The sequence below is a fragment of the Clarias gariepinus genome, chromosome 6 (genome assembly GCF_024256425.1).
Source record: "Clarias gariepinus isolate MV-2021 ecotype Netherlands chromosome 6, CGAR_prim_01v2, whole genome shotgun sequence".
Lineage (NCBI taxonomy): Eukaryota > Metazoa > Chordata > Actinopteri > Siluriformes > Clariidae > Clarias > Clarias gariepinus.
In genome coordinates, this window is record NC_071105.1 from 26,310,516 (window position 1) to 26,337,746 (window position 27,231).

A 27,231-nucleotide genomic window follows, 5' to 3' on the forward strand; every position below is an offset into this window, starting at 1 on the left:
GCATGCAAAGCAGTTCTCACAAATTGTTTTTAGTCTAGATTTGAATATTTAAATAGCAAATTTTAAATCAAGATATTTGCTAGCAATTTCCATACATGTTCCAGCTGCTCATTGTCCTGATAGCGGTTTGCATTTGGTCCCAAAAGTCACTCGCTCACTCATACACACACACACACTCATACACACAATAAATGATCCGATGGTGTCCCATTTGCTGAAACTGCTGGTCAGATATGTCATAAGTACTGTGGATAGTCCGATTCTAGAACAAGTACAGTAGGTGCTGCTTGGGCCGCCCACACACACACACACACACACACACACACACACACAAAATTTCACCAAAACTAACTAAATTGATAGATAATTTAAATAAACTTTTTTTTATGCTGAGTAGTATAAAATAACATGCTTCCCCTCATCCAGAATGGAAATGCAAACAAATCTTAGAGTTCCTGGAAAATGACTTTGAAATGGCAAAACTTCTGCCAAAGAGCTTTTTTTTTTTCCCCTTAGTCCTTCCTTCCTTGAGCATCCGGCTAAGAATATGCAAACCAGTTTTTAGTAGGACAGTCAATGATTTGCTTACAGGATTGAAAGAGATGGTGAGATTAAACAGGGCAAGATGTACTGAACAGATAACCCTCGGGAGAGAGACAAAGAGGGAGAGAGAGAGCGAGAGACAGAGAGAAGAGAAATGCTATGGACAGGGAATCACATGATACAACCTTTGGTTGAGAGAATCTGACATGAAAAAGTAAATACTCAATATGCAATACTTTAAATTACAAAATGTAAAATGCTCACAGAGCGAGGCTTTCCTTGCTGTTTGTGTGTCACATAGTGTACATATTAAACATGCTTAATATCCACAATCATAGACAGGGATAAACGCTTTAATGGAAAAGTTTACCGTTTATTACGCAACACATACTCTAACTCGTGCAGACGATCACGTTTAAACGCTCCGACATTAACCTAACAGAAGCAAGTCTGTGCCTGGCATTTTCTCTATTATACACAGCATTATACTCATTAGTTTCATCAGTGTTTCGTCACAGCACATATGCAGAGCCATTGTTTGATATGTCTCGTTACGGCCTTAGCCCAGAATACAGGGCTCCAGCGCTCAAGCGTCTGACTTGGAATTAAGTGTCTGTCATCTGTAAAGTCTCTGTAGAATGTAAGTTTCTGCTCCCGAAGGCACTGTGACTAATCAAATCATACTGCTTTAGATGAAGACTGCTGCTCCGTTTTGTTGTTTTGTTTTTGCGCTGGGCTCCGACGTCAAATATATATTCATGTTCGAACATTCAGACGCATTAACTGTGTTCAGGATCGATCGGTAAAACCTAAAATCTGTGCCAGGACATAAAAGACAACAGGGACAGTTTGTTTAAATCCAATTTCCTCAGACATCTGTGTAACATTTTCTGCCTCGTGTGCTATTAGGCAGATCAGCGCAGTAGCCTGGCCACATAGATGGCACAGTGCAAAGGAAAAAAAAAAAAACAGTGAGAGATTATAGAAGGAGAAGGACAGGCCATAGCAAAGAAATGAGACGAAATGCATAGCAAGGTGTTGGCAAAAAAAGAGAGAGGGGAGAGAGAGAGAGGGAGAGAGGGAGGGAAAAAAGCACAGGTAGCACACCTGTTACATGTCACATGGAGTTGTGGTCGTCTGAAAGGAAGACGTAATCTAAAGTGGTGCACGTTTCTTCAGCCTGCATGTTTACAAACTCTGTGCCATGAGAGAAACAGGGCCAGGATGAGAGTCTTCAGACATGGACACTAACAACACACACATGGAATCAGGGTGAGACTGGATCAGTGAGACAATCAAAAGAAAGGCCTGGACAACATGATTTCTGTGTGTCTTTGTTTGTGTGTGTCTGTGTGTGTGTGTGTGCGCAAAGAGTTGGGTATGATGTCAGAAACCCTTACACTAATGCACTACTCTATGTGTGTATATGCACTTATATATGTTAAAAGTTTTCTTAATATACACATTGAAAGCTTGCTAAGTTGCACTGCCTTGCTAATGGAATGACTTTAGACACAATAGATTGCTCTGGGATCCTTTCTGCCTTCCATAATGACTAAATAAGAAATATAATTTAATTCCATCACCCTATTTAAAGATGTTTTTTTCATGTTCTTATATAGAGCTGTGAATAAAGCCTTCTTATTCTTTTCACTGTTCCGTCTCCAACCTATGTGGAGCAATTAGGAGTTCTGTGAGAGCTTTTAAAGGAAGTGGTAAGCTATGAGCAAGACGTTAAAGATAGCGCATTAGTCTGGACTCGAACTGACCATAAAAACCACTTCCAATTAAGTAAGGTGGATATGCCTGGGAAAAAACACATGACCTTATCATTTTAATAGGAAAGCAAGTGCAAGTAAAAAGATTCAACCCTGTTTCAAAAAGGCACAATGCCGTCATAGACTTATAGTTTTCATACGGTCTCAAAAGTATAGTTATAATTTCTTTACACTTGAATTGTTTTGTACAGTTTTGAATTGTTATATTAATGGAGTACAAACCATCTGATAGTTCAGAGCCATGCCCAGATTCACATCCTCAAAAAGAATTTGAGCTGAACCTCACCATATTGACTTCTTTCAGATCAGTGAATATTATCATACCTCTGAACAGACGTGAAATTGTGTAGTGGGAAAAATGACAAGAGATTGATTTCCATAAGTTTCATAAGCACAACTGACTATGTAAATATGATTGATTTCTTACGGGGGCGGGGGAAAAAGTAGCCAAGCAGCTTATTTGCATGATCAAATGACACCATTTACATTCATGTTTTCCGTCTACTATTAATTTGTTAGGTACACAGCTCGGTAAGCAGCCTGACTGGTCGAGTTGCTTCTTTCAATAAAAGAAAACATGTCTGTGGGACTCCGAGACTCTGATGTCCTTCTGACAAAAGCGGATAGAAAAGGAAGATGAATACACACACAGCGTACAAAATGTGTATACCAATAAGACAAATCTTTTTATGAATGTTCTAGACTTTCATCAAGACTTTACCCTATCTAAACATCTTGAGAGAAAGATCATACATTGAGCGCTATTTCTTTCCGTTTTTGCAGTGATGCATACGACAACAAATCCTAAATGAGTCACGAGTCGAGACTTGCTTATTTCTGAACTAGAGTGCGGTGTCGATGATGTTGCAGAGTGATCAGAGACGGGTGTGACTCAACAGGAGATAAGAAGGATGCGTGTCTCCTTTCGTACGAATTGCGCACAAACATCACCGCCTTCATGCTGACTAAAATACTGTATATTTTACTCAGAACAGACAGTGTTGAGTTTGAGATAAAAACTAGGGAATGGCCCAAAACAGGCCAATTATTGAAAAATGTGAAATGTCCAGAAAAAATAAAGGGGCGCGTAATGATTTTGACACGCTTTGTGCCTCAGAACAAAAAATAATAAAATAAAAACCTTTACTTTTGATTGGTGGTTAAAGCATTTATTGGGAGGTACAGTATGCTAAGACGATACTGTATGTACAGTCATAGCGGATCAAGACGCTTTAGTAAATAAGACAGTCACAAGTTAAAATGTCACTATAAATGGTGAAGTACTGTTACATATACTGAGACCTACTGTTTTTCAAACCCACTGCTAAAGTATACGAAGAAAAGTAAGGAAAATATTAGAATAATTAGATATAAACAGATACTAAATCAAATCTGCACTGGCATTTGTGCAGACAGACTCAAGCTTACTTAGTGATGTGTGATGGGTTTCACTGCAAAATGCTAAAAAAACTGCATTTTCAAACTTTGACTCAATCTAAACAAGGATATTCCATAGGCGCATGAAGATGTCTCAATCGAGATCCTGACATACTCTTCTTTAAGAAGCTTTAAACTGACATATTCTGGGCAAAACCTGACCATATTTCATAGCAAGACCTGAAGAAATTAAATCAAACAGCTTCTTACTGTCAGGTAATCAGTAAAATAAATGAACATCAATGAAAAATCAGCTGCTATAAATGAACTAAATACATTCCATGCAGAATGTTAAAATAATAATAATTTAAAAGGCTTTTATAGTCTATACTATACAGGCATTTGTGTACTCCCCTTAAAGTTACCCCAGCTACAAAGTCCCAAAGTGAAAATGAAACTACTACAGGGGGTGATGCATTAAACATACTGAATTTAATTAAAACACTTTGCATGCAAAAAGACCTTTTTTATTTTGCAAATACCTGGTGCTAAGATGTGCCACAAATCGATTTTGGAAATTAAAACTCAGCCAACCTTTTATTGATACTAAATTGCATTTGTACATGGCCATTTCAGGTGGTTTTATCAGTTCTGGCAAAACTTTTAGACATGTTTTTTTTTTAATTAAGCTAAATAAGCCAAAAATCACACTGAAATACTTTTGACTGCTATGACTGTTGTGAAACCATGAAAAAAGACTCTCTATGAGTTTGTAATACTTTCTCGACTTTTTGCAAAAACTTGTTGTTCTCAAAACTGCCTGAATCATTTTGTAGTAAAACATGTACACTGCCTGGCCTAAAACGTTGTCATTTCAGAAGGATGAAATTATTGTGCTGCATCAAACAAAGAAAACAACTGATAAGAGTTGAAATTATTGCAACTGGGCTAAGAACCTTTCAACATATTATCAAAACCTAGAAGGACAGTGCTGAATTGTCAACTTTGTGTAAGAAATGTAGTTAGGAAAAAAAGTCATGAATGAAGAGTCTAACTATTACTAAAAAAAATAGTTAAATAAATATTTAGGAGTCGTTGTAAAATCATTTTCACAGATGAACTGGACACCATACAGTGTGCTGTAATCAAAGCTTATTGATTATTGACTGTCAGTTTTTCTATAAATAAAAATAGAATTTCTATAAAAAACAAGTTTTTTAGCCAATTCTAACACGATCTTCCTGATCTTAAGGTTCACCAATGGTTTTATCTCTTGTAGTGAACCTTCTGCATTTACTTCTCTTGATTGTTGACTCTGACACAGATGTGCCCACCTCCCGAAGGATGTCCTTAATCTAAGCAGCTATTTCTTCACTAGCGAAAGAATGATGTTTTCATCCACCACAGTTGTTTCCTGTGGTCTTCTGGGTCTTTTGGTGTTCCTGAGCTCACCAGCTGATTTGGTAACACATACTGTAATGTTTCTCCTCTCTCTGAAAAGCTGGTTTTGGTTTTTCTTTTTGCCTAATGTTGGCTTGCTTCACTAGTGACAGTTCTTTCAACTTTATATTGATAGTTAACAGGAACATAAATGCAAATGCCAACCAACTCGACCTTCACCTTTTTGCCTGTTTACATGTATGTAAAATAATAACACCCAGCTGAGCAGCCTAGTCACTGTCTAGTATCTAGTTATTTCTGATTCTTTAAAAAGAGAGAGATTTCACACTGGAAGCTACACGTTAGTTGAGAAGCTACTTTGGGATTACAGCACATCCTTCTTTGATTATTAGCATTAGGATTTTGGAAGATGAACCTGTGTGTATTGATGTGTGTGTGTGTGTGTGTTTGACTGAAGGTCATATATAGTAAAATCGTTTACAGTACACAAAAAGATTTAAGCATAGTTTGGTAATGTTGTGTATTCTTAGCATCAGTGTTTGTTTACTGCATGTTTACACACCACACAGGACACATGCCAGTATGACGGGGTCAAGAACATAACTCATGGAAAGGCAACAAAAACAAAAAAAATTCATTCTGATTGTGACTAGAAAGGGACAGTATGAGAAGGATCTAAAAGAATTTTTTCTCAGGTGATTATTTCACTTAGCTAGAGAAGCTGGTGGTAGGTATTCTAAAGTGGTCTGTTTGTAGTGTAAGTATCAGTCAAATTTCAGCAAAAAACATTTTTAAAAAAAGGTAGAATTTAGCAAAGCATATTTCAAGGGGGCATGGATTGCATGCATTGCTAATTTTTAAACTCTTACACAACATGTACCACTTAAAGCATCAGACACTTACTTTTCTCTGATTTCAGCATCCAAACTGCCTGTGACGCCGGGCACTTCTTCCTACAGATGATGGTGAAATTGGAGAGAGACAAAAGAATATAAGAGAAAGGAAAGAGAAAAGTTTTGAAGACTGCTCCACTTGCGGTAACACATTTCAAAAAATGCTTTGTGCTAATTAAGCATCTAATCTGATAGCTTCATCTCCGCACAATCATATCGACTTCACTTCAAGTAGGATTGAGGGAAGGGTGAGGGAGAGTTGGAGAAACAGAGCGAGAGAGGTCACTTTGAATCAGTTGTTCATTAAAGCCACATTAACCCGGTTCCTCTGAGCGTCTCCTTCGCTCCTTGTTTAAAATATCTGTTGGAACATATTTAGCATCTTGGAGAGGGCCAAAATTCCCTTGATTAAACAAATAATAGCACATTCAAGAAAACTGTAATTGAGTTCAAATTGATTCGTGCCAGTGCTCTAATTGCATTTAAACACTTTTTGTCCCTAACCCTAGATTCCTGGCTTCTTAATTACTGGGCCCTCTGAACACCAATCCCTGCGGTGCCAAAATGGGAAAATAAAAATAGTGTAAGCTTTATGGTACGTCGTTAAAATGACCTATAAACTTTTTTTGTATTCACTATAATGAAACCCCAGCAGACAAGTGGGAGGGAGGGAGAGCTCTGGCTCATGTTCTTAACTCTACATATTAGCCCTATCCCCGACGGACACTGTGCTGTCACTCAATCTCCTGACTCCTCTCTCTCTCTCCTCATCACTGGAGGAAAATCATGAGAGGTGAGGAAGACAGAAATGTGTTTCCTGAACATGAGGTGAAAAGGGTGGAGGAAAAAAAAGCACATCCTGGCTAGAGGAATGGTGTCTTTCTTGCCGAGGCAGCAAAAGCAACAAGAGAGCATAGCGTCTGCCAACTCAAACAGTGCGCTCTGTGTGTGTGTGTGTGTGTGTGTGTCTGTGTGTGAGAGAGAAAGCGACAGAGAGGTGGTCTTCCTGAGGGCTCGTTGCAGCTGGATCTCTATGAATAAAGGTAACAAGGAAAAGACAACGCTACTGTAAACTGTAAACGCTCCCTCCACCCTGGCCATCTTTCACCAGGACATTCCGAATCTAACGGCAGAATCGACTCCACCTAAAAAAAATACCCTGCATTGTTATTTCTATCCAAACCTTCCACTGAAATACAAAAGACCTGAAAAAAGTACTTGGAAAGAGGGCAGCTCTTCTATTTTTTTTTTTTTTTTTTTTTTGGTTTGTGATCGTGCCAAACAAAATGCCAGGAGAGCGGCGATGACATTCAGCAGTGGTTTGGAAATACGAGCCGTTCGAAAGCGATTAGACTCTTTATATTATTGTTGAGCGTCTGACACCGAAGAGGAAACCAGAACAATCAATTCAACCAAGTTTTTTTTTCCCTTCCTTCCTCCCCCCATCTCTTTTGCTCTCTCTGAATTTAGAAACACTAATTAGTTTTGCTCTCATAAACCCAACCTGAAAATGGCCAATTAGATAGTGTGAAGTGGGAAACGTGCTGAAGAAACACACGCATGAAGGGGGAGAGGGAGAGAAAAAAAAAAGAAAAAAACACACTGTACTTCAATTACAGTCCCAGAGCCACTTCAACGAAAGATGAAAAAAAAAAAGAAGTCGTTTCACACTCTTTCCAAAGTGAACATATGTTGTGACCGCGTTCAAAGGCAAAGCATGAAATGAGTGGAGACCAAGAGAGCACATGGATATTGAAATGGCAGGGTGTAAATGAACTGAGATCATAAAACTACATCTGTACTAGATGGCATTGATGTCTCTCGGGTGCGTTGAGGTCAGTCGTGCTAACGCTGCCACCTGGCTAACCACGGCAGCACCTGGGTCTTAGCATGGCCTAAGACAGGCCTTACCAGCACTTCCTGTTGTACAGTTACTGTAAGCAAAGCCATTTTGGGGTTAACATCTACAAATAACTAAATCTTTCTTATCATCGAAACAACCAAAATTAGCCTTTTTTATTTTTTTTAAAGGCAAGGCTCTAATTTCTTGCCAGGATTTGATGCTTCCACACTGTGAAGTGTCATATGAAATTAATGACAAACTTGCTCAAAATTGTCTTCCGGAATTTTTTCCTTCCCTTGGAGCTGACCTGGCCCAGTCTTTCATCAGTGTCGATGTGAAGACTGATGGTCTGTCAGAATCCTGCTACCCCCCGCACCTTTTCCAGCTCTGACCAGCTTCTGGACTGGCCAAAGTGGCTAAAATTGAAAAAAAGAAAAAGAAAAGGAAAGACCAGGCAGCATTTACTGGACATAAATTCTCAGATGTCGGGGGTCGGTGCCAACGTCCTTGCCGCCGATGGTGGAGAGGCCAGCAGAGTTCATGCTGACTGCAGCTTGCACCAGCGCTGAACATCTGCTCATGAATGAGAGCACTGCCTGCTTAGAGGGGAGGAAGGTGGGGGGGGGGGGGTGTACAGTGCTACGGGGCACTGAAAAATTCAACGCTCTCTTTCGCCTGGCGAGCTTGTTTTGCGGCTATTCTCCCGAGTCCGACCCTGTAGAATTACTTAAGGAGAAGATTCAAGCGTCGATCTGACAGAACAGCTGGCACCAAACAAGTATCTGGTGCCTATGGTGAGCTCCGGGGACTTTCACGTGGTGATTTGTACACTTATTCTCATACACTTGTTTTGTCCTTGAAGAAGGTTTAGGAGGAAGTGGTGGGGGCAGTTTTAATAGCACACAGGTGATAAGGTCAAAGAGACAACTACAGCGTATTTAGCAAATTAATCCAGGTGCAAGGGAGACAGTTTAATACAGTTTGAGAGAGTTTTTTTTCATATACATTTTTTTATGAGCGTTCTTGTCTGTTCTATGTTTCAGTCCACTCAGACAACAGCCACAGCTTTTTTGGGAAGGCCACTATCCTGATTGGTGTATTATTTTACATAACAGGTTTGTTCAACAGGGAAAAAAAAACACTTTTAGTGATATATTTCTGCCATTCCTTGGGTTTGTGTTGATAACATGAGCAAAGCAAAATAAACTCCACCTGAATCCACTGCCAACAAGGCTAGTCCTTAAAATATACTTCAAATAATAATAATAATAATAATAATAATAATAAATCTACCAAAGAAAAAAATCTTTTAGACATTTGACCTTGCTGTGACCTTATTCCTGTTTGGAACCATTCTAAAGTATATCTTCTGGTAGTGATTAATCTTACAAATAATTAAACACTCGATTTTGACATGTCGTGCTAACAAGAACTCGAGACCGACGGGAACCCGAAAGCATCATACCTCCACCATTTAGTGTTGTAAAAAAGCATAAAGACTTATTTATGCTTTTGTCCCAAGTGACAATGTCCCAAGTGACATTTAATTTTGCTGTACAGACAAAGGTATATGGACACCTGCACATCACACACATATGTGCTTATTACGATCGCGGATTTCTGTAGTTGTTCTGTTTCTGATAAAAAGTGTGGACTGAATAAATTTGAATGCTGGAGCAGGGCTAAAGCTCTGCCTGCCTTCCGATTCTTACTCCACACTCACACACTAAGGTTTTACACCATATAACCATTCTGTTTTTTCACTTTTAGTAACAGCATTCAATAAACTGCATGACCTATTAAGCACTTTATTATAAAATAGGCTTTGTGCTAGGTGAAAAGTAATTTAAAGTAAGTTAGGTGTATATCATTTAGTATTTGCATTTTTTAACCCCAACGTAACCTCATCCTTAATTCTTCAACAAATTATTATATCAATTACAAATGATGGCATTTAAAAATAGACAAGTAACAAATAGAGAGTGAGTGAGCAGTGTTGTGCACAGATGGTGTGGATACCAAAACAGAAAATTATGTCACCTATGTTTTGGTCTCTTTCATTCTTTCAGTATGATGCATCACATTCTCTGTGGAATGTATGAAATAAGTTTTCGCATGCTAACATCTTCCATTTTAGTGTAAAAGTATGGATTGGAAACAAACCTGCAATATAAAATTACAACCATCGTACAGAATCCACTATCATACCACCCACTAGTAATGTACAGCAAGTATACTGAAAGTGAAAACTGAAAAACACTAAAAACTTTTTTTTTTCCCTTTTGGAACAGTAAAGCATCTGTCATCGAGCAAAGTAAGAAGTAGAACATGGGTGTGTCAGTGTGTTCTGTAAAAGTTTCAATAAGTCCGACCAGAGTCACTGAAGGCATGAGAATAAGTTACCGCCTGATCATCACGAGCTCTGCTTTCCTTTATTGTCGAACTGAATATTTACATAAATTCAGTGTACCATTACATTTACAGCAGACTGCGGCCTGTTCTTTGGAGTCGGCAGCATTATGAGTAATAGCGCATGTTTAAGGAAGTGGTGACTTAGAAATAAACGATTACCTCATATTCAGCAATTTCACTTCTGTCTTGGGCCAAAATAGGATAATTTCATCAAGCCATCAACATTTGGGCTTGGTACAGTAAGCTGTGGCAAAATGAGGAACAGAAGCTAGAAGACTAGTCTCAAGATGGACAGATAACTGCATTTCATAAAATAGCCATGCAGACACTACAATAGACTCCAGTCATAGTTAGGGTGTATTCCTAACTCAGGATTACCTCCGGATCCAGTGCCGCAGTGATGCGGATGAAGTGGTTAATTGAAGATTGAGTAAATATTGTGAAAATTAGCATAACCTGGAATAGAAATTTGGCATTTTCCTTCCTCGTGGCATCAGTTTCAATGAAGTTTTGTTGGGGGCGCCTTTTATTGAACCTACTCATGCATATTAATCCCCCAACACACACACACACACACACTTGCAAAAAAACACAACAAATAGCTAACAACTAACAGCTCCCGTCATGGAAAACATTTTAACCTAAAAGCATATGGCAGACAATACAGCCACTTGATTAAAACGTTTAATAAACTGCTTCTCACATACAGAGCTGAACCTTATCTTATTAATACATCTAAACATCTCAGTTTAAAAATAATAATAATAATAATAATAAAAAAAAAATAAAAAAACCTACAGCAATAGCCTTGGTAAATATGACTGCTTACTTTCAGCACAAGCATTTTTGACACTTAATGCAATTTCATTGAGGGCACTGGAATGAAAGCACGGCAGGGGTAATAATAAACTCCTAATGAGAATCTTCTCTTCCTGAAGACCTTGGCGAGATAGCCATAATGCCCGCCTCCTCTTTTGGAATAAAATAATTGTTACAGTTATTAAAGATGAATCTCATCAGAGGCTAGATGACAAAATAATTCATTACCAAATACAAGGCTTTTAATAGCCACAAATTAAATTTCCCCTGGAAAGTATGTCTCGGAGATGAAGATCTTTATTTCATATAAATACTGGTTTCTGTGTGCCCTTGAAAGACATGAAAGAAATGTCCAAATACGAAGAAAAAAAAAGTTATAAATTTGAAGTAAATTAACAAAAATTATTTGTCCATTTTTATATGCTGTCTGTTTCTTTATAAAGCTTTCATAATTAAGAATTTGCTCCTACGCAGGCACATGCTTAATAGTTTCCTGTTTAGATGAAGGAAGCAAAGAACAAACCTCTTTGATGTGTTTGCTTTTTTTTTCTTTTCTTTTTTCGCGTTAGCTCTAACCCCTGTGCCTCTTTCACATTATACCCAGGTTTTTGCATCATTCTTTTACTGATGGTGTGGAAATCTACACACCTGTTTGCTCTGACCGTGTCTTTTCCTCTGGTGAGTGCACATGCACACAGACGCCAGGGAGAGGAAATGCTTTATTAAGATCCTCCAGCCATAAAGAACAAGGGGTTGACTAATCGGCTGCATTACTGTCTGAGAGCCGGAGTTATTTAGACCTAATAACGCGCTAACACGTTGTTGAGAGTGGAGGGCGCAGTGAAGTTATCTCCACCGTAATAACATCACTGCATGGCCTGATGTTGTTTAGATCAATAAAGGCCCATTACAAGAACACAGATAAGCGGCCCTCGCTGCAATGATCTAACACTCTAGCATCGGAGAAGCATCCTCTATTAAATAAAGAGGCTGATAGAAGACAACTTATAAGCGATGTTAGTTAAAATAGGCGAAAGTGCATGTGAGCCATTTCAATAGCGTCGGTTGTTGTGGTTAACTTCAGCGCTTCAACAGGGTGGGAGCTGGGATGGCTTGACCCAGATACCCAGCGGCACTACGGTTCTGTGTCTAAGTGTCTGGCTCATATGATTCTATGTATACCACATACATTGCATGCTATGTATAGCACATTCTCTCTCTCTTGCTCTTGCTCAAAGATGACAGATTTCCTTTTAATATATATATGCACAAAAACAAAGTTTAGTGTTCTGTCTGAAAAACAACATGTATAGATCTCCATATCTGCCTCTGCTTTAGGCCATAAAAGCTAATATTCAAGTTTCCTTGCCCCCTCCCTTCAAAACCATGACAACACCCATACAAACAAACAAACACACACACACACACACACACACACACACACATATACACACCCTTCCTCTAATCACACACACAATCATTGCGAAAGACATGAAATTCTTTCACCCGCCAAACAAAATTCCAACATGTCTCGAGTCGTGATAGGAGACTATACGTTCATAGACAACAATGTTGTCTTAAACAGAAAAAAAAAAAAAAACAACAGGGCAAGTTCACAGTTTTGGTTTTAATCTCTACAAATGGGGGGGATGTCTGTTTGTTTTGTATTTGTAGGGTTTTTTTTTAGCTTCAATAAACATATTTAGTCTGGTCAAGGGACAGGAAGTGGTGGGGAGAAAATGTTACTTGTGTGCGTGTGCATGTATGCATGTGTGTGTGTGTGTGCGCACCGAAACAGCGTGTACTTTCTCTGGTGAACACATGCTCTCTCTCGATGCAAATGCGGCCCTGAGGACTGCAGCGCTAACAGACACTACTTCACCAAACCACAGGAAAGACTTCTCTGATGTTACCTCCGACACCTCGTGCTCTGAGATAAGGAGAACAAAAAGAGAAAAGTCCCTTCTTGGGGGTTTCACTGCTGAGCACTTCAGAACGGCCGCATGTGACGGTCATTACGAAGACAAAGTCTTTTCGCAGGGTTCGCTGATAACTAAGCGCTGGCGTATTATAGTTTATGATTTTTTTTTGTTTTGCTGTGTACTGATTTACTCTGATATTGCGGCTCCGCCTGTTTCACACGTGTTTAAAATCGTCATGGCCTGTTTACACGATGTGGCTAACACTTTCGGCTGAAAAAGAAATCAAAAGGTATTCACTTGTTTATCATATGCAGAGAGTCTTATTTTAAAATAGAAAAAAAATAAGGTATATACATGAAATGCGTACATTAAATTGTATTACATTGTATTGAATTACTGCTATACCATGGGACTGCTGAGCACTTTAAGAAATCATAGTCTCTGCAGAGTGTGGTATCACCAACCTACCCACATATCGATCCAGGCAACCAGAATTAGCCTTTTTGACGCCCTGAGGGAACCGCCGGAAACTCCTCTGAATTTGTCCGGGCCTGATGCCGCTACATCTTAATGCTTGGCAGCGCAGACAGAGCGGCAGTAACCCGAGAGCTACAGGCTCCAAATGAAAGCTGCATGAAGGTGATGATAGTGAATAATATCTCCGCAAAAGATGATCACACAGTGACAGTTTTACCGAACGATAAATAAATGGAGCTAAAAAGGGAAGAGCGGGAGACAGAGTGTCGGCAGGCGCGGGGGAGACGGGCAGAAGAGCTGCCGCAAGCTGAAAGCCAAAGCATAAATAAAGGCAGGCACGTCTTTTTACCTTCCTCAATTATCCGTCTTTTGACACGCAAGCTGAGCACATTGTAATTAACATGGCGAGAGATAATGGGGTCTCGAGCCAATGATCAATCTGGCACATATATTATCTGCCTCTTTTACCCAGCCTTGTTCACATTATTTTTAAAAGGAGGGGAGGAAAGAAATTCAGTTGCAGACTGCCGTGTTCTAGGATCCCAAAGCTGTAAATACAGATAGCATTTTTCATATATATATATATATATATATATATATATATGTGTGTGTGTGTCCTTGTGTGGGTGTGTGTGAGTGTGGTCTACATGCAGACTTTTCACTAAATTTCTACTTAATCTATTAGAAACAAAACAGTAATTAATGAAGCAAAGCCAGTGTTTGAGATCATGACACTTTGAGGACCCTTTAGTCCCAGGTAGAACTTGTGCAGTTGTAGTTTTACTTAGTTTTACTGCAGAACCTCTCACAGTTCTTCTGCTTCTTCTGTTGAACCTGCTTCTTTTTTGCATGCAGAGCTTTCTTTTCTTCTTATACAGTATAATGTACTGTTTTTTTCTGGCATTGAAATATTTTTCTTTAACATTTTAAAAGAAATCCTGACAATTCATATTTCTGATGTTACAGTTTCTAGGTCCCCATTTACATGTAAGCAAATCAGTGATAGTGACCATGTTACCTGCTTTGTTCAAATGGTCACATTTCCCTTATGTCTACTCTCTCCTGCTGAAGCATGTGGTCAAATGATGGATTTTGATCTAACAAATTTTACACAAACTTTGCACAAGTCTATGCCTGCTTTAATGTAAACTATAATAAAAACAAAAAGGAACATAAATACGACAAAACTATGAAATTTGTGTAAATATTGAAAAGATTGTAGTTTTCTATAACGTTGATATGAACAATATCATTTGTGTTGAACTGAAAAGTAATGTCAATCAGAATTTTTTCCCAGCACAGACTTTTGGAGCTCCACTAAATACAAAGAATTTCAAAAACCAATAAAAATGTAAATGTGAGTTTAAGAATGAAAACTACAAGATGGATTTCACAATACACATACGGTTTAAAAAAAAAAAAACTAACAAAGGAAAAAAACTGAAGAAAAAAAAAACACTTTTATTGTAATATCCAAATCTTATAAATGGACCATTTAACCAGGTAGTAGTAAAGTGTCATTGCATCCTTAATTACAGCAGTGTATTCTCAAATCAATTAAAATATCAAATTCTCACAGTGTTGAAACCAACCGTTAGTACAGGACTGAACAATTATAAACGTACTTTACATAAGGCTTAAGTTCTTAGTAATGATCATTACTATGTAGATATGTGAGCCATGAATAAAATGTCTACGTCTCACTGCATTTCTTAGGTTCATTAGTGCCATTAACCTCAGAGAAAGCAGTTATATGGACTTGTCCTAAACGATTAGAATAATATTTAAAGTACATTTACAAAATAATAATAATTACTAGCCTGAAGTGACTCAATTCTTTTTTTTTTAGGATAATTTTTTTTTGTAACCCTAACGGACACATATGTCATTTTTAGGGCTGTCTGAACACACAAATATGATGTTTTACACATTGTTTCTTATTCACTTTCATATGTTGTCCTACATCAGATATATCTGATACATGGTCATGCAACCTGAATGAGAACGGGCAGATCAGAATCCCAGTGACTTTTTGACTCTGCACATGCGCAGGACGCTCTTTGATGTCAGTCAGCACCCGCAGTATAGGGATTTCATAGCAGTGATAGCAACAGCGGTTAAAACAACAAAATCGAGGCGTCTGGCTATCTTTATTCTACAAGACATCAACAAATACAGCTGACAAACTGCTTGACATCCTCCAGAGGAAAATCCCAAGCATATTTTAACTAAAATCGTATCCATTGTTTAAAATTAATGACTTGTTTTCCCCCATATAATGCGAATAAAGACGTGTCGGTGTGCGCATGCCTGCTATTTCCACACCATCATTATCATTTGTAACTATGAATTTAAACTGTCATGACATACAAATGTGATCTAACCAAAAACAAACAAAAAAAAAAATCAGAAATCATTGAACAATGTGTCTTGTAATGTGAAAGTAGCCATAAACTACTAGTGTACACTCCGTGTGAACATAAATGCCTTAATGAATTCCTTAAATAAAACTAAACAAAACTTATCTTAAATCCTGGTTGGTGATTCTTTTTAAAACTATACTGCTTACTTTATTACAAGCACTGACTAATGATAGTTGGGTGTGTAAATATTTTCATTGTACTGCAATGATTTTGCATTGATTTTGTAACCACACATTACTTTCATATTTTAAAAATAATAAAAATTCTGAAAAACCTTAGCTCTTATAAGTTTTCTGAAATGAAATTTTCCGCGCATTTTCTGAACTTTTTAAATTACAACTCATTTTTCGAGTGAACTCTGTAGTGAACATTGAATTCTGTAGCACATGAACTAAAGGAACAATGAATACAGCGGAGCAGCATTATTTCCCTTTATTTGCTGTGACCAATGACTACAGACGTTGCACTGTGTGTGAGCTCCCCCGAAGTACTGCGGGTCTCCAGAAGAAAAATGGGAGAAACAATGTTGGAAAGCTACACTGTGACCCAAATGCCTATTTTATTTTATATTTGTGGTAAGAAGAGACAAATTTCTTCTAAGAAGTAATACTTAACATTATGTCCTGACTAAACTCTCATACAAAAAACATTTCTAAATGTTAAAGCTCATCAGTGACACGCTACACACAGAGTGTTAATCACAACCGTTTTTCACCCGCAAGTGGCTGGTGTGTTTCCATCGGCAGAAGAACAGAAGCACTGTCACGACTTATTATGTTGTCACAAATAGCAGTTATTTTTGCCAGGGTTTAGGTTAGAACTATACCATAATAAGTATTATTTAGAACAGTAAAAAACTGGTAAAAACTACTGTTTAAAAATCAGTTTAACGATAACATGGCTTCCACATGGAATCAGGATATACGTCCCACCCACAGACTCAGACGCACCCACACCCACGCACCACTTCTATGTCTCTGCCCTGTTTCCACTCCACTCCCAATCTCTGTGACCTGCGCTAACCTGGCTCCCTCTGCTCTGTTGTTCAGGCAGGAAACACTGATGAGTGACCGCTGGCAGGTCCAGCCTAGACCCAGACCTGTGCCACAATACAGGCCAGCACCCTGAACTCCAACACACACTTCTACTCAGTCCAACCTGCAGCAAGGGAAAGAAGGGGGGTGTGGAGTGGCATCCTGTGTGAAATTTCAGTGTAAATGAATACTTTTCTCTCTCTCTCTCTCTTTCTCTCTCTCTTATTCTAACTACTCTCTCCACTTCCGTCATCTGCCACTTCCAGGTCCCCACAATCACCTTTAAGTCTAAACAGGAAAGTGTGTGTGTGTGTGTGTGTGTGTGTGTGTGTGTGTGGAAACGCCAGCATTAATTTGCTGTTCACTGCAAGTTTCTTTGTTGTTTCCTCTATACAAATGCACACACAAACACACAAACACACAGACACACACGGCCAGCTGCCCACAACCTACCTCTTCCAGGCCCTGTGTGTTTTTCCTGACACCACTTTTTGCAAAATCAGCCCTACGTCACTAAAACAGGAAGTGACAGTTAGGGGTGGCTATGAGGTTTTTAATATATATATATAAAGGTTAACAAGTAATAGAACCTAGCAACATTTAGTTAAGCTGGTAGTTTTTGCATAATGTTATCTGAACTTTAAGTCTTATTAAATATGCAATGTTTCTGGGTCACACTTTCATTCACAGGTCCCATAATTTACCACTTCTTATAAAAGTAAATTAAGTTTAATTAGGCAAACCTCAGAGGTTTTTGTGTGTCAATGCTCTAGTTTAAATGTGTTTCATATAATGTGTTATACCTTAAACTCCTTTATGTCACTCCTTCCCCAAGCGCGCAGTTTCAGTGTCTGAAAAGTGTTTTGCTTGTTTGAGCTATTGTCAATATAAAAATTGGAAAAGCGCAAAAATCAAGGTTTTTGCACACACATACACACACATACACTGAAGACCCATTGGAATGTCAAAAAAAATTTTTGAAAGTAAATTTTGCATTACAGGTCCCCTATAAGAAATGAAGGAGTCACTGGGACCGGAGTGTGTTCTCTAGTGAGCAGCTGCCAATAAAAGCCTCAGAGTGATTAAAAAATAATAAACTCTCTCCATTCTAGTGAAGCTGCTCTCTCAGAGTCAGAGTGGCTATCCTTTTATTATTATAATATTTTATTCTTTTTAAAACATGCTATAAATGGTAGCTTAATATAACAGCTAAATGCATGCTGACAAGTCTGTATATACCTCCAAACGCAGCAGTCACGTCTCCTTAAATGTCATTTGTTGCTTCTGGTAAATCAGAGTAGAGTGCAAATAAGGAGCAGAATACTTGACATAAATTAATTAGAAAATCCCAATAATTATCAATAAGCTTAAGACGTGCAAATTAATTTACCCCCCCCCCCCCCAAAAAAAAAAAAAAGCTTTAAAGGACAATTGACCGATGAAATCAGGAGCCCTTGAGTGACGTGTTATGGATCGGGTGCTGAAGGAGATATGTTGACGAAATACGGAGTGGTGTAGTAGCCCACGTGTTAAACTGTGGCTAAGCGTGTGTTATGTTTCCAGTCTAATGGTTTCAGGCCTGCATAGCAAACTGTGTACCAAACAGCACATGATCTAGTGCGAAGGAAAGGGCAAAATACACACCTTTCAATCCCAAGGCTAGTTAGATGTCAATTGTACTGTGAGCCTCCATTTAATTTATGGCCACAAACAAGCTAATTCGAGCAAAATGCTTCAAATGACTTCACAACATTTCTGAGCATAGACTAAACAACTACACAATTAGATCAACTTGTTTAGTCAGTGAGAGACGAAAGCATGAGTGTCAACATTACGTCCTACAGTAAGCCAGGGCGCCCCTTTTGATTCAAAAGAGTAGGTTGGGAAGAAATACACACAAGTGCTAATGTGTTCGGGCAAATCAACACTCTGTGTCAAAACCTGAAGACTTAACATAACAGAGGTGATTTTACATTATTATTATTTTCAGCACAATACATTTGAGCATTGGATCCATAGTAACCTCTGTACTTTGTTATTAGGACCCTCTAGTTTTCCTGAGGATTGTTTTCCCACAATTTTGGGCTTTTTGTGGGTCTTAACATGTTTAAAAACTCATGAAAATTGGCAGACAGGTTGGAATCTGCTACCATTAGGATGCCTGAGAGTCGAGGCCCCGGGCGTGGCCCTGACACGAGATTTTGCAGCATAGCACATACACACTTGCACGTATGCAAGCGAAACCCAGTACACATTTAGAGCTCATTGAGCCAAAAAATTTTCAATCCTTAATCTGCATGTCATGGGCTCAACTTAACAGGATGTCAGTTATTTTGTGTCATTTGCCAAAAAAAAAAAACCAGATGGATTTTGATATACTTATTCTAGGGAATTTATATGATCGTCTCAAAACCGAGCCTATGTGATCTAAAGACATTGATGATGCAAAATTGTAGAGGGATTTTTGATATGTTAAACAGGCCAGCCATAATAATGCCTTAAACTTATGCCGAAAAGTGGTTAAAAACTTTCTGTGGGACATTATATTGAGAGACATAACGTTCAGAGACACGTTCAGTGACATCATGTACAGTGACATCACACTGAGTAACATTATAAGGCCACACAGACTCACACATCACACACACAAACATGCACAAACACATTTACTCGTTACACACAGAGTGACACACCCACACGTCTCACACACACACACTTCTCTCTCACACACACACACACACAAACGCACTCAACAAATATTTAGGGCATGAACTGACATTGGCACTATATAGTGTGCATCCAGGCGGCGATGTCGCACGGTGCTTGGGCCCACTCATCGTTGCTTGCAAATATATTTATTAAGTTATTACTGGCTTCACTCCTACATGGACAAAATGCTAAAGTATGCACACTTATAGAAGAGTGAGGATGTTAGTTAGATTTTCATCTGCTACATCCAAGTCTTATGAAATTAACAGCATTTGCTAATTACCAAGACTCAATAGCATTCTTTGCTCACGGAGAAACCAGCCCATGCAGGAATGCCAACTAACAAAAATTTATTTAAAAAATGTTAATCATATTGCCATACTAACAGCAAACTGAAAAAATGATGGAATTTATATGCAACTAGCTGTGCGTATAGGCTTACCTTAACACACCTGTTACCTAATGAACACCAGGATTTATCCAGTCGGCTCCATGTCCATGTCAGATTTCATGAATGCTAATAAACTGTCAAGAAATCTACTGATATGAAAGTGTCTGATCATGTGCAACTGTTTCATAAATCAACAGAATGTTCTTGTATCGTAATTATTGAGTGGATTTATGTAAAAGGTTAGCAAGCGGTTTTTTTTGTTTGTTTGTTTTTTTACCTTTTTTTCAATTGTGTCAAGAAGAAATAAAAAGTTATAAATATTTATTTTAGACCAGTTCCATCTTGTTGTTTTTCAAGCAGAGGTTCATAAAATCATAGTCAGAGTTGACCTACATAAACCCGGCGTGCCCCTTGCATGTGCTTTCGCCTTAAGTGATTCAGGTTTTTTGACCATTTTATTTCTAGAGCACTTTTAACAATAGACTTGATCACAAAGCAGAATTTAGATGCCAGTATATATATATATAGATTCATTTAGTGAGTGATGTACAATTAGTTACATAACATTTCAATTCGTAATACAGACCCGTGCAATTATTTATTCCCAAAAGGTTGGAATTTATTACAGGTAATATATGCATGGTATATGTAAAGTTTGTAAATAATTTAAGTATTGGTTTATTATAAAAAATTAATAATAATAATAATAATAATAAATAAATAAATAATAATAATAAAACACTGATAAATAAATATTAAAACCTCTTAATATGGCAATTTTTTTATCAATTACTTGTTGTTAGCCTAGATAAATATGTTTGAATAATAAATGTTACATTTAATAGCTTCATAGCAGTTTAAATCAGTGTTGAAATTATTGCAATGTAATTCTTTGCAAATTGTGTAGCTTTAACTTATATATATTTTGAAAAAGCCATTAAAGCTAAACTGTAGGTGTTTACACTTATGAACGGATTCTGAAATGGGAAACAAAAAAAAGATGATGTTTTAGCTTGGGACTTGCTTCATTTTTCTCACTTAATCTATCAATCACTTAAGGTGTTTCACCCTTCCTTTCCATGTTTAAGGTCCTACACCAACCTCATCTGTGGACGGTTCTAGCTCAGCCTTTGCTGTGTGCGAAGATCCTTCAAGCAAGATATGAATTAGTGACAAAAAAAGGAGCCTGGAGCATAACCGCTGGCTAAATGCATCATCAGCACTTGAAATGGAGAGAGAGAGCATGTGTGAGAGCGAGAGAAAGGGGATAAAGCGCTTGGCTGAAGCTCCTCCTCATTGGCAGAGATCAATGATTCACGCCACTGCCCACCACAAGCCTGCAAATGAGGCGTTAAGTGTAGAGGCCACTGCTGCAGCCAGTAAATATACTACTCCTCTCTTCTCTCCTATCCTTGCGTGTCCTCTCCCTCTCCCCTATTTATCCCTATATAGTTTATAAAGTGAAGAAATAGTCATGTTTTTATGTAATTGATATTTAATATAATTAACTACCAGGGTAAATTGTATGGATGTATTTATTTATTTTAAGCAACACACTAAAACCAGACTTTCGTGGAGATTGTTGGCAAAGCGATGGAGAGATGTGGACGCAGGAAGTGCAGACAGATTCTGTAATATAGGGTCTGAAATTTAACTCTTCATAGATTCCATCACCTGCACAAATGTCACTGTCGCCTTTCTGTTGGGCATGTGTGCGTGTGTGTGTGTGTGTCTGTGTGTGTGTGTGTGTGTGTGTGTGTGTATGAGTGTGTGCGCGCATACTGTATATTGTATTGGTGGTGTCGCGGCAGCTTTGGTAGAATCAAGCCAAAAGGGTGCAGGATAAAAATTGCAAGTATTCCCAACCTCTCTCTCACACTCTCTCGAACCCCCTCACACACACACACACACACACACACACACACACACACACACACAAATGGGGGTATTGCTGACACATGGGCTACAGTGAAAGCTTCAGCTTGGTGTTTTCTACAAAAGGCAGTCCATCCTTACTGTCATGCATCTTTAATTATATTACGAGAGCTATGTTCAAGTCATCCTGCTGGGATGCAACATGGGGCAATTACACCTGTTCTCTCACAGCTGCACCAGGCATTTAACACTGTTAAAGCTGTATGCATGTGTATGAATTATACGTACAGCAATACAATATGCTACAAGATATAAAAACGCTTCACAAAAAACTTAACAATATTTTTTAATTCATGAAAATTACAGAAACTGTAATTACTCTGTAATTACCAAGAAATGTGAGATTTCAACCGTGTAAAAATTAAATTCTCTTAAAGATCTTTTAATAAAAAAAAAAAATCTCTAGTGCTGAAATACCTTCATCAGTTGTTTTGAAAAGACTGACATTCCATTCTTCCAATCAAACTTCACCACAGCACTGTGAGGGGGTGAACTTCAAAGACCTGAAATACAGACAGCGCGAAAAGAGAGACAGAGAGACAGAGAGAGAGAGAGAGAGAGAGAGCAAGCGAGAAAGAGAGAGAGAGCAAGCGAGAGAGAGAGAGAGAGAGATGCAAATTAACATCAGCAAATTACAAACAGGAACAGATACCATGTTCTCAAGGTGGGGAGCGTCCCTACAATTTACACAACCCACATAAACATGGTTGACTCAAATAGTGAGGAAAAAAACAAAAAAACGTGATGAAATCCAACCACAAAACGTTGATTTGAACTGTGACAAACTAATTCCAGAAGTTCTCAGAACGACCTAAATGCATCTTAACACTTGTCAACATTTAAATGTTTTTTTCTCCTAACAGCAAGCACTTTTGATTTTAGTGATATTTATCCATCTAATAATCAGACTAAATATGCGCTGTGGTTACAACAAAAAGCGTCGTGGGACGACTCATAACTATAAATGCTGTGTCCACAAACTGCCAGGCAGAATTTTTCAGCACGCCATCGAACGGGTTAAGAAAGTGACATGTAGCCATGACAAATCTGCATAGCCCATCACTTGGCCAGATCTGCATAATAAAATGCCTCTGTCTGTGGTCAGCGTTTTGTAAAGTGCTCCTATTAAAAGTCAGGGGATGAAAAAGTGAGAAATGGAAGGGGGGGGGTGGGGGGTGAGGGGGGGGGGGGTTGCAGGAGCAGTTCATTAAGTTGATCTGTGTTTTGATCATGCCATTATGCACTTATAGACTTTTACTACATTTCAGATCACATCACTGCTTTTGACTTTCAGATGCCAAAATGCACCTTCTAATATAATCTTTTCCGCACCAAACATAGAGACTAGAAAAAAAAGCACCTGCAGGCACACCTACATGTCATTTGAGCAAGAGGACTATCTGTAAAAAAAAAAAAAAAAGAAAAACAGCACTAGCGCTGTTACCTAGGGACTCCACTTGTGAGCAGAGAACAGATCCCTGCCATCTCCATTAAATCAGTCCCCTGCTCCAGATAAGAGTCGTCTGATTAGCTGTGGTCTTCTCGTTACAGCAGGGGAAAATATGCAGAATGTGGGCTCCTCTGATATTTATGACTCACACATTACAGATGTTATGTGGTGGACAGACAGCAGGGGGGATATAGATGAAGAGAAAGAGAAGTAAAAAGGAAAGGAAAAGCAAGCAGGGGGTGGACAGAGGAAAGGGGAGAAGAAAAAGAGCTGAACAGGTACTGGTATCGTGCTACAGAAGATGAGAAGAGTGCACATTGTAGAACAAGAGTTAAGACATTTTTGACATCTGTTTCACATTGCCAAATGAAGTGGTTCAGGCCTTTTTTTTCTCTTTTTTGCTTTTTTCTCTTTTTTACTTAAAAGAAATGCATTTATTATAGGAGTGACAACTCCTGATGCAGGCCAATGACCTAGACACCATAATGATAAAACTGAAAAATGCAACCATAATTCACAACACACTGGTGGTATTTCATTTTAAATATATCAAAATAAACTAGCTGAAATTATATACAGATAATATATACAGATATCCCTTTTTGTCTTGTTATTGTGTATCCTCTGGGGAAGTATCAGGGAATTACCCCTGATAAATACGGCAGTCATAAGAAGGACATCAAATACTAGCCCAGCACAATTAATCACATAAAACCCAAAATTGCAATATTGCCCTGTGCAATTATGTAGTCACCAAAGGGTGCAACATATTACAGGTAAAATATGCACATTTGGGAATTCATGTAGTTTGTCCATAATTTAAACTTTTTTTATATATATATATAATTTTGAGTTGATAAATAAATATTGGCAAAGATCCTACTAATGACATAATTTGTCCAATTATTTGCTGTTAGCCCGGATACAAAATAGAACATTTAGTACTAAAATATTGAAGTCACAATATGTGTCAAAATAATCATAATGTGATGATCTTGATCAGCACTAAAAAAACACCCTGTAAAGTGAAAATGAGTAACAGGCAAATTTAAGAGACCTAACTCACTCAGCATTGTACTGCTTTTTATTTATTTCTTTTTCTATATAGCACTTGCACCAGTTGCACCCCTGTTCATCTTGCAAAATATGCCGTCCAAAAGATTACAGACAGTTTACCTACATATTTCCATCTTTGTCTATTTTTTAAATAATAATTAAAAAACATAGTTATCAGCTTCTTTAGAGCTGTTTACTACTTATTGGTTTTAAATAAAGTGTTTATTTTATTTTGACAGTTTTTGACAATCGGGTGATCCTTTCATGATGCTAAACAGATCAGGAGGAGCAATCAACACTTCAGAGTTTTACTTTATTTTCGCTATTATTAGTCACTAGTACCATCACAGATTAAACATGATGTAGAATAGCATAAATAAAAGATTTTTTGGTTCATGAACAAATGATTAAATGCTTAATCTTACATCCTTTGGAGAGTACTTTATGAAAAGACAGGCACAACTGAAGGGTAAACTCATGTATATATAAAAGACACAAGTAGTGATGTCAAATCAGGGTGTTTTTTTTTTTAACAACTGCCATAAAAGCATTTTCACTACTGAGTTCTCTTTTTCGAAATTCTTCACAAAAGGTCACACACTGTATTTGAGACAAAACAGTGATCAAATGTTTCCTTACTCGAATACAAAATGTCAATCAGTGAACATGATTTCCAAAATTCTTTTGTTCACGTCTCACTCTGTGTCAACTGAAAATTACCAAAAGGGTTGACACTTTGCGGCTAAAATTAACATTAAAAAAAAGCTTCGCTAAATCAAACATACTATATTGGAGAACAATCAAAGACTCCAAAAAAGCAATTTTTACAAAAATGATGAAGATAAACTTTATTTGCTTATGCAGTAAAGATATCCAATGGTACAGTTTTGCGTTTTTTTTTATGTTATAGATTAGCTAAGCAATAACAAAGTAATTTTAGGAGAAAAGGTACAGAGCAAATAATTGTTTACTACTTTATATTTTTACATTAAATTGTGGATCTGCTATGATGGCAACAGTGGCGAGTATTATTCTCACTAGTGTTTGTTTTTTGGGAGATTTTCTGATGTGTCTGCAGTCAGAGCATTTCAGACATAAAACTGTTGTGCCAAACTGCAGAAAGGTGTGAGAATGCTCTGCAAAGGAGAATGTCATACTGAAAAATGCTCATCAGCAGTTGTTAAAAAACAGAATCCAATAAATTAATTGATAACATTAAATAATAAACACCAGAAAATGCTGTAATTAATAATAGTTCACAGCCTGTTCTTTGGTTAGATTTTCCTGTTTTAAAGCACTGAAAAATAAGTTCACTTAAATAAAGAAAATGCTTAAATCTATATAAACATGCAAGGAGTAAACACCCATAGTTTTATAATAAAATCTATGCACCAGAATTTGTTGACATTATTATATCTACAGTACTATGTGGTTTCTTCTTTTCAGATAGTAATGTAATCTTTGAGCTTATAAGTGAAAACTCTAAAAAGCCTGATTTTCAAAGAATTATGTTGTTCGAAGATCTGTTGGGAACAACTTTGTTTTCATCTTCAGGCTAATTTTTGTTTTTAAAGCTGCTAAAGGTAAGTAAAAAAAAAATTACAATGATCTAATTAATTTATTTAACTATAATACTAAGAGTGTCTGTTTTCTCCTTTCATGTCTATGTAATGTAAAGATGGGGGGAACAACTAATCAGTGATGTGTCATGATTCTTTTGTGTTTACTGCATCCTGGAAGAAGCAAATTATTTCTCAGGTTTGTTTAGAATTGTAACAACTACACTTGTATTGAATCACAATACAAACCCAGGTATCTCGATACTGTTGTATCAGGTGGTCTCTGATGATTCCCATCCTTAATGTAAAGTGTTCAGAAACATTTGACTGCAAGCACATCCCGGGTTTGAGTACAAACACCACATAACTATCCTCCCCATATCTAGGCATATTCTCTTTAGGTGAAATATTATCAGCTCTTATCATCAGATGTTCAACTTAAAATGCACAAAGCAGACATCGGATGACGCAGGACACTGAATAAGAAGTCCGCTTCAACAAACATCCCTCACACAACCTTTTCTTCACAGTCCAATTATGCGAGTAGTGTTTCACACACTCTCTGTTGACCTGCCGGTACAGAGGAAAAAAAGGCTGAAGAAGAGCTCTGTGATTTAAAGGCCTTCCCTCAGACCTGGAGACAAGGTTACAGGGTCAGCACAGACATTAAAAGGTCAGTGTGTGGCCCACTCGGGGACAATTACTCGCGGTTGTGGCTAAGTGGACACTTGATTGAATACGACGGCGCTGGGAATGCCGCAGCCTCGCCGATACCAATTCCCAGAGCCATTTAGAATAAAAGACCCTCGTGATAGGCCTCCTTTATGGCCCAAATTCATCTTCCTTTGCACTTTAGGAAGGATTTAAAAAAAGTGATAGAGGTTTATTCTCCAGTTGAGCCAGTGACGAACATTAGTGCCAAGTACTAACGTTGAGCAGCAAACACAAGGTGAGCAGGAGGGATGTTTTGCGGAATTAACGTGGCAGTTAATCTCAGTGCGGGCTTGTTTTCTTCTCATGCTGTGCGCGTTAACAAGTGTTTCTTATCTGATGCACTTCATGGCAGGTTACAAGCTGTGACACAATTAAATGTGATACAAACTAGGCATATTTTAGTGTTATAGACTGTGTGTATCCAATTAACACAGGTAGCTCTGTATTATTATTATTTTTTTTTTAAACAAGGAAAACTTTTAATACCCACAACCA

At 37.8% G+C, this 27,231-nt stretch overlaps 1 protein-coding gene across 3 annotated transcripts in view; it reads right to left on the reverse strand.

Moving 5' to 3' along the window:
- foxp1b (forkhead box P1b) overlaps nucleotides 1-27,231 on the reverse strand; it is a 165,587-nt gene that overhangs the window by 127,051 nt on the left and 11,305 nt on the right. For all 3 annotated transcript variants that reach the window (XM_053497995.1, XM_053497992.1, XM_053497993.1), the window contains exons 3-4: nucleotides 22,375-22,460; nucleotides 6,003-6,052 (exon numbers count right to left, since the gene is read on the reverse strand). The gene's annotated coding sequence lies outside the window, so the exon portion shown is untranslated. The remainder of the gene's footprint in view (nucleotides 1-6,002; nucleotides 6,053-22,374; nucleotides 22,461-27,231) is intronic.